We start from the raw sequence: 12,313 nt of genomic DNA, 5'->3' as shown, positions 1-12,313 counted from the left end.
TTGTATTTTATTTTCATATCAAAAGCACTTTCCCAGATCATTGTTTGTGTTTTCAAAGCTTGCTTTTTTTTTTTATTTTTAGTGACTGCATAACCTTCCACCATGTAGATGTTCCATATTTACATCATTTCTCTACTTTTGGATATTTAGGTGTTATCTTTCATCATTATGAATAAAGGTAGAGTTCAGATCCTTTTACAAAATTTTTGAATAAATTACCTTCTTAGGATAGAGTGCTAGGTATGGAATTACTTTGACAAAAGGTAAAACATGTTTGAAGTTCTTGATATATATTGCTTAGGTGCTTTCCCAAAAGGTTAGCCCAATTCATGTCTCTGCTTACTATGTACAAAGGTTCTAAACATAATACAAGACTAAAGCTGACAAAGAGAGACTTCAATTTTTTAATTTTTAGTTTTCTTCTGGCTTACTCAGTAAAGAAAATTATACTCACACTGAGAAAAGCAACATAGACATCATGAAGATGGAACCAAAGCCCAGTTAGAAAAGAATATAAACAACCAGCTGTCCAAATTGAATTTAGGGGCTATAAACCCAAGAAAATATATCCCAAATTGCAAGTATTTATAATTGTGACCCCATGAACACCACTGTCAGAAAGCTCTACAATATAGGAGGGTAAAGAAGACAATCTAATAACATGAATATTTTACTGAAAAATATATGTATGACATTGTGATACTTTTAGGAATATATATAGATAAATGTTGGAAGTTAATGCTCCAAAATATTAAGAGTATTAGAATTGGAAGGAGATTTTTTTTTCTTTTATTTCTTCTCTGTCTGCAAATTTTATGGAACATGTTTGTATTATTTTAAAGTGGGAGAGAAAAAAAAGAAATTTAAAAAAATGATAAACAGGAGAGTTGCCTGAAGATGCAGGAGGAAAAGCAATGGATTCTGACAACCAGTGAGCCTGACATAAATGCACAGCCCCGTGGTATGAATTGTGAGACAGATGGTTTATGAGCATTTAGATAAATACGAAATGGTCATTAAAAAACCAACATGAGCTCTCTTCAAAGATTTGAAATTTATAACAAATTAAACCCAATTCTGTTTTTGATATAGTTATTAGGTTAGTAGATAAGGGGAACTACTTTAGCTATAATGTATGTCTCTCTTTTAGCAAAGGATTGGATGAGTTATCCACCTGTATCCTTAGGAGAAAGATACTGAACCGTGGAATCGGGACTTAGTACCACTAGTTCACTTGGCAGCTGTTTGTACAAACTGTCTGTGAAAAGTTCTGCCCAAGAGCTATCATATGAAATACCCAAGTCCCACAGAGTTTTATTAGCTCCAATAGGTCTAGATTACACAAAAGTAAAAGGAAGGCTTGGAGAATGATTCACTGTTTTTAAGAGAGCAGAGGCAAAAATGTCTCCCACAAATATTATCTCTTACTTTTTGCTTCAAATTTAGATCTTTAAATTTAAAGTGAGCATGGACATCCAACAATGTTGATTTATACTGGCCTCTCAAGAGGATCATGAATCTTAAGAAACATTCTTATAATATCTAGATACATGAACAAGCACACATAGGTCAAGGAGCTTTATAGATGACTGCCCTTGTCTCCCAGATCAAAATAAATCCAACTTATTATTTAACCTGTCAAGAACATTTGTGATTTTCCCTTTGTTTCGATATGTTCTCTCATTAATTTTCTTCACCCTAGCGTGTCCTCTTCATCTATTTGCTCTGTGCCAAAATCTTCACATTTATGTGCCAATATCCCAGAGCTTAAAACCTTACATACACGCCTCTGCCCACTCAGTCCGTTATTTTAAAAGCTGATGATTAAGAAAAACTTACAAGAAGACAACTATAGAATTCTTTCCCCAGGCCTATTCTATTCAATATTTTCAACCAATTGAATAAAGAATAAGAACAAAACTCTACAAATTTTCAGACGTTGCACAACTGAGAGAATGTGGACAGAGTGGATCTCAAAGCTCGACACGTGAGCCAGAGACCACAGGAAAAATTTCACAAGATCATTGTAAATCTTAGCATGTAGGTTGAGTAAGTAGGGAAGGAAGCAGTTCCAGTTTGAAGAAGTCCTGGATGTTTCCATTGACCACAAGTTTAGCTTGACCCACTAGTGACACAGCTGAAATGTAATTGAATTAGGCTGTGTTCAAAGGCACAAACAACTCCAATCTTGGACACAATTGCTTCTTTGGTCAGACCAAAGTTTGGCAGTTCTTCGGGTGCATATGGAAAAGCCAGACCTCTCTGAAAGACAATGAAGAGTGGTCTAAAAGTCGTGTAGTAGGATAATAAATCGAAAAATCATGCATGTCTACCCTAGAGAAGAAAAGACTAAGAAAGCTGTCTCCAAATAGTTCAAGAACCATTACATAGAAGAATTTTTAAATTTGTTTTGAGTTGTTTTTGAGTGCAGACCTTGGATTAATGGGTGTGAGAGGTTTATTAGGGACCAATGCTGGTGAGGGGAAGGGGGCAGAAGCAAGACCGGGCAGAGGAAGAAGCTGAACTGACAGGCAGGTCCAGCCAGCCGGGGCAGCCCGTGGGGAGCTCTGGAGCAAGTAGTGACTGTCAGAGCATCCTGAAATGGCTGGGCCTTTCTGTCCCCTAGTTGGTCACTACATAGGACCTTCTACCATTGGGCTACTGGGTAAAAGAAAAATAAGGGCCAGGTACAGTGGCTCAGGCCTCTGATCCCAGCATTTTGGAAGTCCAAGGTGGGAATATTGCTTGAACCCAGGAGTTTGAGGCTGCAGTGAGCCATGATGACATCACTGTACTCTAGCCTGGGCAACAGAGCAACACCCTGTCTCAAAAAAAAAAAAAAAAAAGAATAGGGGCTTGGGGCTTCTGGGGAGTAGGGGAGGCATCACAGGTGGTGGATGAATGGAGGGAAAAGAGCGAAACAAGCCAACACTGTCTTATACAGAAGAAGCTTTGCAGACAGCAGCCCTCAGAAAGCAAGCCTGGGGTAAAAGTTGCCCTGTGAACCCTTTAAAAGTGTTAGTTAGACTTTTAGTATGTTTTTCTTGTGAGTTAATTTTTCCAAGATCGGGTGAGGGGGGCCTTAGAGAGCCTGTTCGCATCTGCTGTTTACTTCACTAATGTAGACTTCCTCTACAGATGCAAATATGCCTCCCAAAGGACAGCTTTGCAGGACTATTCTTGTGTTTGCAGCCCCTCTGAGTAGCCATCTCAAAATATACCACCAAAGAAGTATATTTTGGAGTGGCATCTTTTTGGTTTCCTTCACCACCAACAGGCTAACATACCACCCTGTTCCCCATTTATTCTGTACCTCCTTTACCTCCTCCATCACAGGTATCATCACCTAAAATTATCTTTATTCATTTGATTATTTACTTATTATCTGCCTTCCCACCTGAAGTACAGGCCCCTCCAGGGCTGACTCTGTCTTTACCTGTTGCATCCCCCGCACCTAGACCAGTGCCTGACACAGTCAGTGCTCCAGAAATATTAATGGCTGTTGACTGACTGATGAGGGAAGCAAGGAGTGAAATCATGTGGTTGCTAGGAGCCATTTCCCCAGCAACACCCACCAACTGGAGATTCCCTTCCTCCAATAAACTTCTCTTCAGAAAATACAAATGCTTCCTGGAAAGTTAAGCCTCATTCATATTGTAATTGCCTGAATTGATTCAATCAGATTGTGTATGTCACAGGTGGTGTAGCATTCCATGGGTAAGCATTTTGGTGGAAATGGGAGGGATATCTTGAAGGGGCATTTAAGCCTGGGTGGCAGCTGGAGCAAGAGTCAGTATGATTGGCCCAAAGAGAGAAAGGGCAGATGGGAAAGATGTAGAAAAAAAGGTAACTGATAGGGGTAAGGACACACCACCCCAAAATATGACCGTAGGAGACCAGAATACACCAACCCAAAATATGCCTTTTTGGCATATGGATTACTTTGAGCTGATTATTTTGAGAAACTATAGACTCAGGAATAACTCTGAAGAGTTGCCCTATTGTAAGGAAATTTATACCATAATGGAAATCACTAGACACTCTTAAAGGGTGGAGAAGGCAGGACTCAACTCTGCACAACAAAGGCACCCGTTGCACGGTGATTTTCCTGCCCATCTCGTCTCAGCAGGGTCTTTCTCCACACCCTTCTTTCTTGGCTTCAGAAAAGGATGGTAATTAGGCCTGAGGCTTAAACTCTTTGAGATCTACTCCAGAGATTTACTCATTTCTCCATGGTTTCCTTCCATGTGTACTTGAGGTATACATGCTGATAAGCTTCTGTTTGTTTTTCTCTTGTTGATCAGCCCAGGGAGTCCCAGCTAAGAACTATGAAGGGTAAATAGAAAATTATTTTCCTCCCCTACATGACCAAAGTTCATGTTATCATCTTATCACATTTCTTGAGGCCCTAGCAGTGGCTGTGTGCGAAGCCTGAGTTAAAAGATCAAGATTGCCATAAAACAGTGTTTCTTAACCTTTTTCAAACTAATTCCTTAAAATAAACCAATGCATTTTCTTATTTAATGCCTGTCCTCAGCTGGTAGCAAGATAGAGCTCCCTGTGCCTATAAATGGGGGAAGAAATGACTATACCTCTTAACTCTTAACTCTCCACACACAGATGTTAGTCCTTGAGATGTATTTATCAAACTCAGCATTTTGATAAACAAAAAACTTATGACCTCATTTCATGTTATTTGAATGAAATATCATGACTAAAACTAGATCAGAGCAATGGTCATAGGAGAAAAAAATATTTTGTCTTGAAACATAGTTTGGTCACATGATAACAGTGTGAACTTTGCATTAGCCGGCTTGCTTCGAGGCTTTTAGTTCCCACCTGTGTGGAATCAGGGAGAGGGCGTAGTAGATTACCTTCAATGGACGCCATGTTGGGCGGCTTTGCTTGCAAACAACGTATACTTTGCTTCTATTTTAATGTAGACTCTCCTAGAACGCAAATTCCCCAAACCTGACCAACTGCCTGTTGGGACATCACTGTGGAAGGACCTCAAAATGGTCCACAGCCTTAATTCAGGTTAGTACGGTCACTGCTGGTTCAATCTAGCCTCTCTGGTTCAGTCCTATGTCTCTCCAACCTCTCCGCATTCTCTCTCCTAGTTGGATGGACAGAAAAAGGGAGAAAAGAGGTGAAAGAAGAAGAGAAAGGGATTTGTATACGCATCATCTCTCTTCTCCATTGTACATATGAACTTTCACATAGTAGAAAGCTCTATTTGTGAAATTTCCAAATATACGAAGTTTAGATGTTCATATTAATGTTAAAAACCTTTTGGAGTTATGATAATTTAGAACTACAGCAGGACATTAGTGTTTAAAAATTATCTCACTTTGGGAGGCTTAGGAGGAAGGATCACTTGAGCCCAGGAGTTCAAGACCATCCTGAGCAATAGCGAGACCCCCGTTGCTACATAAAATAAAAATATTAGCAAGGCATGGTGCCACATGTGTGTAGTCCCAGCTACTCAGGAGGCTGAGGCAGGAGGATCACTTGAGCCCAGGAGTCTGAGGTTGCAGTGAGCTATGATGATGCCACTGCATTCCAGCCTGGGTGACAGAGCAAGACTCTATCTCTAAAAAAAAAAAAAAAAAAAAATTATTACTATAGTACAAATGTAAATAAGAAGTAAGTAACTTTTTCATTGCTGACCAACCTAGTTCTAGTCCTCAAAGTCTATCACTGTTACCACTTTCTTGAGTATCCTTCTAGAGATATTCTATGCATACATGAACATTTTTATACCAATGTCAGTATATTATACACACTGTTCTAGATCATGTTTATTTCATGTAACAATGTCTCAGTGATTGTCTCATATCTATAGATACAGATTTGCCTTATTCTTCAAACAACTGCATGGTATACCTATTGTATGGATGTATCACAACTTATTTAACTTGTACCCTGTTGAGGATCATTGAGCGTGTTTCCAGTCTCCTGCTATTATAAAGACTAATGCTAGGAATATTCTTATAATATATACATTTCTTGTGCACATGTATAAATATATCCGTGAGATAAATTCATAAAAGTAAAATCACTGGGCCAAGAATATGTGCATTTTTCATTTTGATATATATTCTGAAATTGCCTTTTATTGGAATTTGGCTGAGACTCTGGAATTGCATTTCATTGAGATTGTAACCATTTCACACCCTCCACTAATTATGAGAGTAACTACTGGCTATTTAACTCATAATGCCTCAGAGGACGTTTCCTTCAATGAACACCAGATGGCAGAACAGACCCTAACATATATTCCTTGGGTGCCTCGACAATGAACTGAAAAGACTAGAGGCCTCATTTTGGTTATGTAGATTGAGTAGATGAAATTGGCAAACCAGTGGTATGTTAACGAATCTCTATAGATAGAGATACTTCAATTTATCAGTAATAGCAGATGGTAGCCTGTGCTTCCTCCGCCCCGCCCTTTACTTGAAAGAGTACTAAAAAGATTCTCATCTTTTGCTCTATAATTCTTCACCATGACACAAATACTACCTTTTCTCCAGCTGAATGGGAAAATGTGTGAATGGTACAGAGAACACAAGTTAGCGATAATAACTCTTGGAATTGCATTTATGTGTGAAAGTGACTTATTTAATTCATGTTGTTATAACAAGAAAATGTATGAACATATGTATGTCACATAAGAATATTTCTTTAAGCAAATAGAAATGAATAATTAAAGTTGATGTATTTACTATGATAAGGGTTCCATTTGGCAGAACACCAGCAAATCAATTTCACAGCAGAAAAACATGATTTTTTTTTCCTGGCGAGTATGTCATTTGAACAGAACAAATTCTATTAGAGTTATATCTAATCTGCAACTTATGAGTATAGTTTTACGAGTCTACATAGGTGCCCCCAACCCACAGCCCATAGCCCACGTATACCCAATGGAGAAATTACTCATTGGCTTGTATATACTCACCTGTAAAACCCTATTCAGTCTGCAAAGACAAATATTTTTTAATTAATCCATCATTTCCCAAAAAGGTAAATAGGTGGGAAGTTAATGAAATTGGTCTCCTAAGCTACCTGTGCCAGATCAAAATTTACTACCTAGTAGAGAGTTTACTGTTGCTTTTCCTGAGTAAATAACAGATGTCTTATTTTAAAGTATCGAAGACCATATGTACATAATTCTAGGAGCAAAATCATCTAGTTGCTCTTGTTCCTTAGAACACTAGAAGTCTTTAGGCTAAAGAAGAAAACTCTTCCTCAAAGAGGGAAAAATTAAGATTTATGAAGACCTATTAAGTACTAGATCTTTTCCAACTACCATAGTATTTGCCATTTAATACAACTCTGTGAGGCAGAAGTTATTATGCTCATGTTTCAGATGAAGAAACTATGGCTCAGAGAAGTTAAGGGACTTGCCCAAATGGGTACAATGCACACGATCTGAGTAATGGGCACACTTACAACTTTGACTCAAACTGCACAAAAGCAATTCAGGTAACCAAAACATTTGTACCCCCATAATATTCTGAAATGGAAAAAAAAGAAAGTCACGAGAATCACTTGAAAAAAAAAAAAAAAGGATTTGCCCAAATTAACACAACTACTGAGTGGCCAAGCAGGGATTTGGACCTGAGTCTCTCTCTCTCCTAGACTAGGGGTTCTCAGTGTGTGACCCCAGACCAGCAAGCATCAGCATAACCTGGAAATTTCTTCCAAATGCAATTTTTCAGGACCCAGCCTACTCCTACTGAGTCAGAAACTCTGGGGCTGGGGCCCAGCAATCTGTATTTTCATAACCCCCTCCAGGAGATTCCAATGCAAGTTCAAGTTTGAGTCCATTGTCCTAGACACACTTCTGCCCAACATCTTGATACATGGGAGTGGTATGTGGGTGAGAGAAGTAGTGTTCATTGAGTCACCACCGTAAGCCAAACGCTGTGATGAGTGTGTGGCATCCTATTTCTTTTCATCCTCACAATAGCTGTGAAAGTTAGGGGCTTTTAAATTTTTATTTTACATTGAGGAAACTGAGGATGTTAAGGTCATTTGTCGAAGCTCCCAAAACCAGTAAGCGGCAATTTATACTTAGGTCTCTCTGATTCTACAGCCTAAACTTCTTCCAGAATCCACTGGAAAGTTTAATCCTAATAGTAATATTGATTGGCTAAGCCTTTGCCTATCCCGAGGGCATTCTTCACAGGCAATTGTAATAAGCTTTATTGTGTAGTTTCCCTGGCCTAAATCTAGATGAATGATAACAAATGAGAGCGATGCTACTGGAAGCATGTTAAAGAGAGACCAAAGTAACAAAATACCAGGCAAATCGTCTCAAAAGAGATAGTAAAAACTATTAAAAAGTAAATAACTTTTTAAAAAAATTTTCAGACTGTATAATTTTGTAATCAAAAAAAGCAATAAAGATTAATTATAGAAGTTCAAGGTCTGGGGCTATTTTGTATAAGGGTCTGCACTTCAGAACTTCTTGAACTTGTCACTGCAATAGTGGATATCATAATGGTTATTATGAAATCCATTGAAAACAGATTGAGTTTTCTACATAACAGTGTGTGAAGTGTATTTCAAAAAGACTTGCTCAAGAAATGGTTAAAGTGAGAAACGTGTTGGCTCTGAGACACAGGCTGTGGGTTGCCTGTACAACTGGTCCATCCAGAATACTGCATTTGTCAGCGCTGCTGTTCCTTCAAACCAGCTCGCCCTTGGACTCCTCATCCTTCCAGCTATGGTTTGAATATTTGTGTCCCTTCAAAATGCATGTCAAAACTTAATCCCAATGCAACAGTACTAAGAGGCGGGGCTTTTACAAGGTGATTAGGGATAGGATTAGTGCACTTATAAAAGAAAGGGCTTGAGGGAGAGAGTTCGGCCCTTTTTTGCCCTTCCACCCTGTGAAGATACAGCAACAAGGTTGCAGCTTGGAGACAGAGACCAGCCCTCACCAGACACCAAATCTACTAGTGCCTTAATCTGGGACTTCCAACTTCCATAACTATGGGAAATAAATTCCTGTGGTTTATACATTACCCAGTCTAAGATATTTCTGTTATAGCAGCAGGAACAGGCTAAGACACTTCCCTTTGCCCCATTTTTGTTGTGAAAACGCCCTCCTATTGCATGCAGCCCTAGAGCTCACCCTCCTGAACTCAGAGGTGGGACACAGAGACGGAGGTCCTGACTCAGATCCAGTTCCATGGGAAAGGTCTAAAGCATGAATTGAAGTTACTAAGGCTCCTGAAATAACCGATGAGAATCCTGGAGGAGCTGACCCCCCCCCCTTCACCCTTCTGATACATAAAAGAGGGCCCAGGAGATAGCTCTAGAAGAGACTTCAAACAGTTCTAAGCCAGTGTTGCTACTGTGGGATCCGTCACTTATCAGAGAAGATTTCTTTCTTTCTTTCTTTTTCTTTTTTTGCAATATCCCTAACCAGGATTTTTTTGCTGACTGAATTATACCAGGCTTTGATAGTTACAAATAAAAAATGAGCTAGCTGACTATCCGAGTCTTGACTGTCCAGGAGAAATAGGACTAAGAGGTGCACAGACAGTTCAGGAAATTGGTAAAAAAGACAGGCCTGCGGGCCTGGGTGAGGGTCCTGCCCGACCAGCATCCTTCCAGCGTGCGGCAAAGACCCAGCCAATAGCGAGGCAAAGCTGCTAACGAGATCCCGATAACTCAGAGCTTCTGCCAAGTCTTGTCTGGGTAGTCAATGAAGTCTCACCAGGGGAAGAAAAGAATGTTCCTCCCTGAGTCGTTCATCAGGCTGGACTCATTACTGGCTTCTCTGTACTTGGACTAAAGCAACAGGATAGCAATTTAGGGAGGGCTGATCTAAAGCACATCAAGGCACGGTTGGTGAGTGGACGCAGCGGCTCCCCGCAGTAACGCGGGTTTCAGCCTTGAAGCCAGCACCATCCGAACAAGCCCCACGACAGTGCGGGTTAGGAAGCCGCAGCGTTCCCGCGGGGCTAACGTGGGTGGCGGAGGGAAAAAGCGGTAGAAGAGACAGCCATGCCCAGAGCCCAGCTCAGGCCCTGATCCAGAGCTTACTCTCTGCCTCTCCTCCCAGCTCTGGCTCCACCAGCAACCCCCTCTCTTCAATCTGCTTACTAATGTTGGTTCACAGTTCTTACCGTGTGCCAGGCGCCATGCTAACTGCTTTCCATTCCTTATCTTACATAATTCTCACAATTCTATGACATAGGCACTATTACTCTTCCCCTTTCTCAAACGAGGAAACCGAGGCTCTCAGGGGTTAAGTATCTTGCCCGAGGTCAGGCAGGTGTTAGGAAGTAGAGCTAGGATTCAGACTCAGGTGTTCCATCTCCGGGAGCTGCCTCTGAACCCCCTCCCCCTTGCTATTCAAAAGTGTGGTCCACGAGCAGGGATGGTGGCAGCAGCGGTAGGTATCAGCCATCACCTGGGAGCTTGTTAGACACGCAGAGTCCACGGTCCGCCGCCATGCCCAGTGCTGACGGAGAAACTGCATTTTAACAAGGTCCCCCGGTGATTCCTGTGATATTAAATCTAGACAGGGACCACGTGCCCTGTGTCTGCTCCCCACAGCTGTGCCTCCCCTCTCCTCCCCTCCCAAACCACATCCATACCCCAGTAATTCAGTGCTGGGGACAGGTGGGGACCAGGGAGTGCTGGATCGGAGGTTGGGGATGGGGCAGAGACGCTCAGCTAGAGGGCGAGGCTGGCACATCACGGGCTGTAGGGTCCAGAGGGGCGCTGGGCTGGGGCCCATTACTGCCACAGGCACAGAAATGAATGCATTGCTCCTTCCCAAGCCTGGCAATGTTTCAGGATGCTAATGGGCTTGAATGCTCACCGTTCCTAATGTTTCTCTTCAATGCTTGAATCATTAACAGGACACAACTGCCTGCCACTGACCTCTGTTTCTCAGAGACTTTGAACAGTCGTTAGAACTCATTTCAGCGCAGACCTTGTCCCATTAATAAATGAGTTGGAACCCAGACTCTGGCTGAGAAGGATTATCCAGCCCTGGAATCAATGAGATCTGGTGTTGGGTTGGGCATTAGCTGCCATCTAGTCTGGTGGCTCCTAACCCTGGGTACATCCAGGGCTCTTCCAAAATACATCCCCCCCAGGACCTCTCCAGATTCAATGAATTACATTCTGCCTGCAGGGGAACCCAGCAATCCTTTTAAAAAACACTTTCCTGGTGATTCTGGCATAATCTCAGTAGTAGCAATTGAAAACAGTTATTTTTATTCCAATTCCTCACCTCTCCCAACCAAAATCCTGGTTATCCAAACTGTACTTGGTCACCTCCAGTGACAGGTAACTCACTCCCTAAGGAAATGGCCCCATTTTATTTTGGGTCGGTTCCAATGATGAGAAGTGTTCTCCAGTCTCTGAGGCTGGACCTTGCCTCTCTGACACTTCTACTGATAATCTCATTTTTATGCTCTACGACCAAACAAAATTTGCTAATTTCTCTCCCACCTCCCAGCCATTCCAATATTTGGAGGCAAAATGGGAAGTGAAAAGAGTATGGATTTGGGAATCTGTTACAAACAGAACTGGATTCAAACCGCAGGTCTGCCCGGCAAACATTACAACATGGATGACTCTTGAAGACATTGTGCTAAATGAAGGAAGCCAACACAAAAGGACAAATATTGTACGATTCCACTTAATTGAGGTACCTAGAGTAGTCAAGCCCGTAGAGACAGAGAGGGAACAGTGGTTACTATTGGAGGGTTGGGGGTTAGGGAGTTAGTCTTTAATGGATACAGAATTTCTGTTCAGGATATTGAAAAGTTCTGGAATTGGATAGTGATAGTGGATGCACAACATTGTATTTAATGTCACTAAATTTTACACTTTAACATGACTAGATTTTATGTCATGTATATTTCACCACAATAAAAAACTAAAAATAAAAAATGCAACTCTGACACTTAACTAGTTGTGTCATTTCTCTGAGCTACACTTTCCTCATCTGTAAAGTGGGTACTGTATAATAATATCTACCATGCATGTTGTTGTGAGGGTCAAATAGCTTTAGTTGAGTAAGTAGCAGGGGACCAGGGGCTAAAAAAAAAAAAAGAAAAGAAAGAAAAAATAAATAAAGTACCATATTTGTCTTTTCATGGAAACTTGGAGAGCAGAGATGTTAACATGTGATGAGTGACGGGAAGTCTAGGTTTGTCATAGCTAGTGGTATGAACACTGCCATCAAGTCAAAATGAAATCAAAATGAGCCGTCAGTCAGGGCAGAATTCACACTTTAAGACATCAGAATAAAAATGAGTTTGAAGATAAAACACCAGAC

This window comes from Lemur catta, chromosome 15 (assembly GCF_020740605.2).
Source record: "Lemur catta isolate mLemCat1 chromosome 15, mLemCat1.pri, whole genome shotgun sequence".
Taxonomy (NCBI): domain Eukaryota; kingdom Metazoa; phylum Chordata; class Mammalia; order Primates; family Lemuridae; genus Lemur; species Lemur catta.
Note: the sequence above shows the minus strand (reverse complement) of the source record.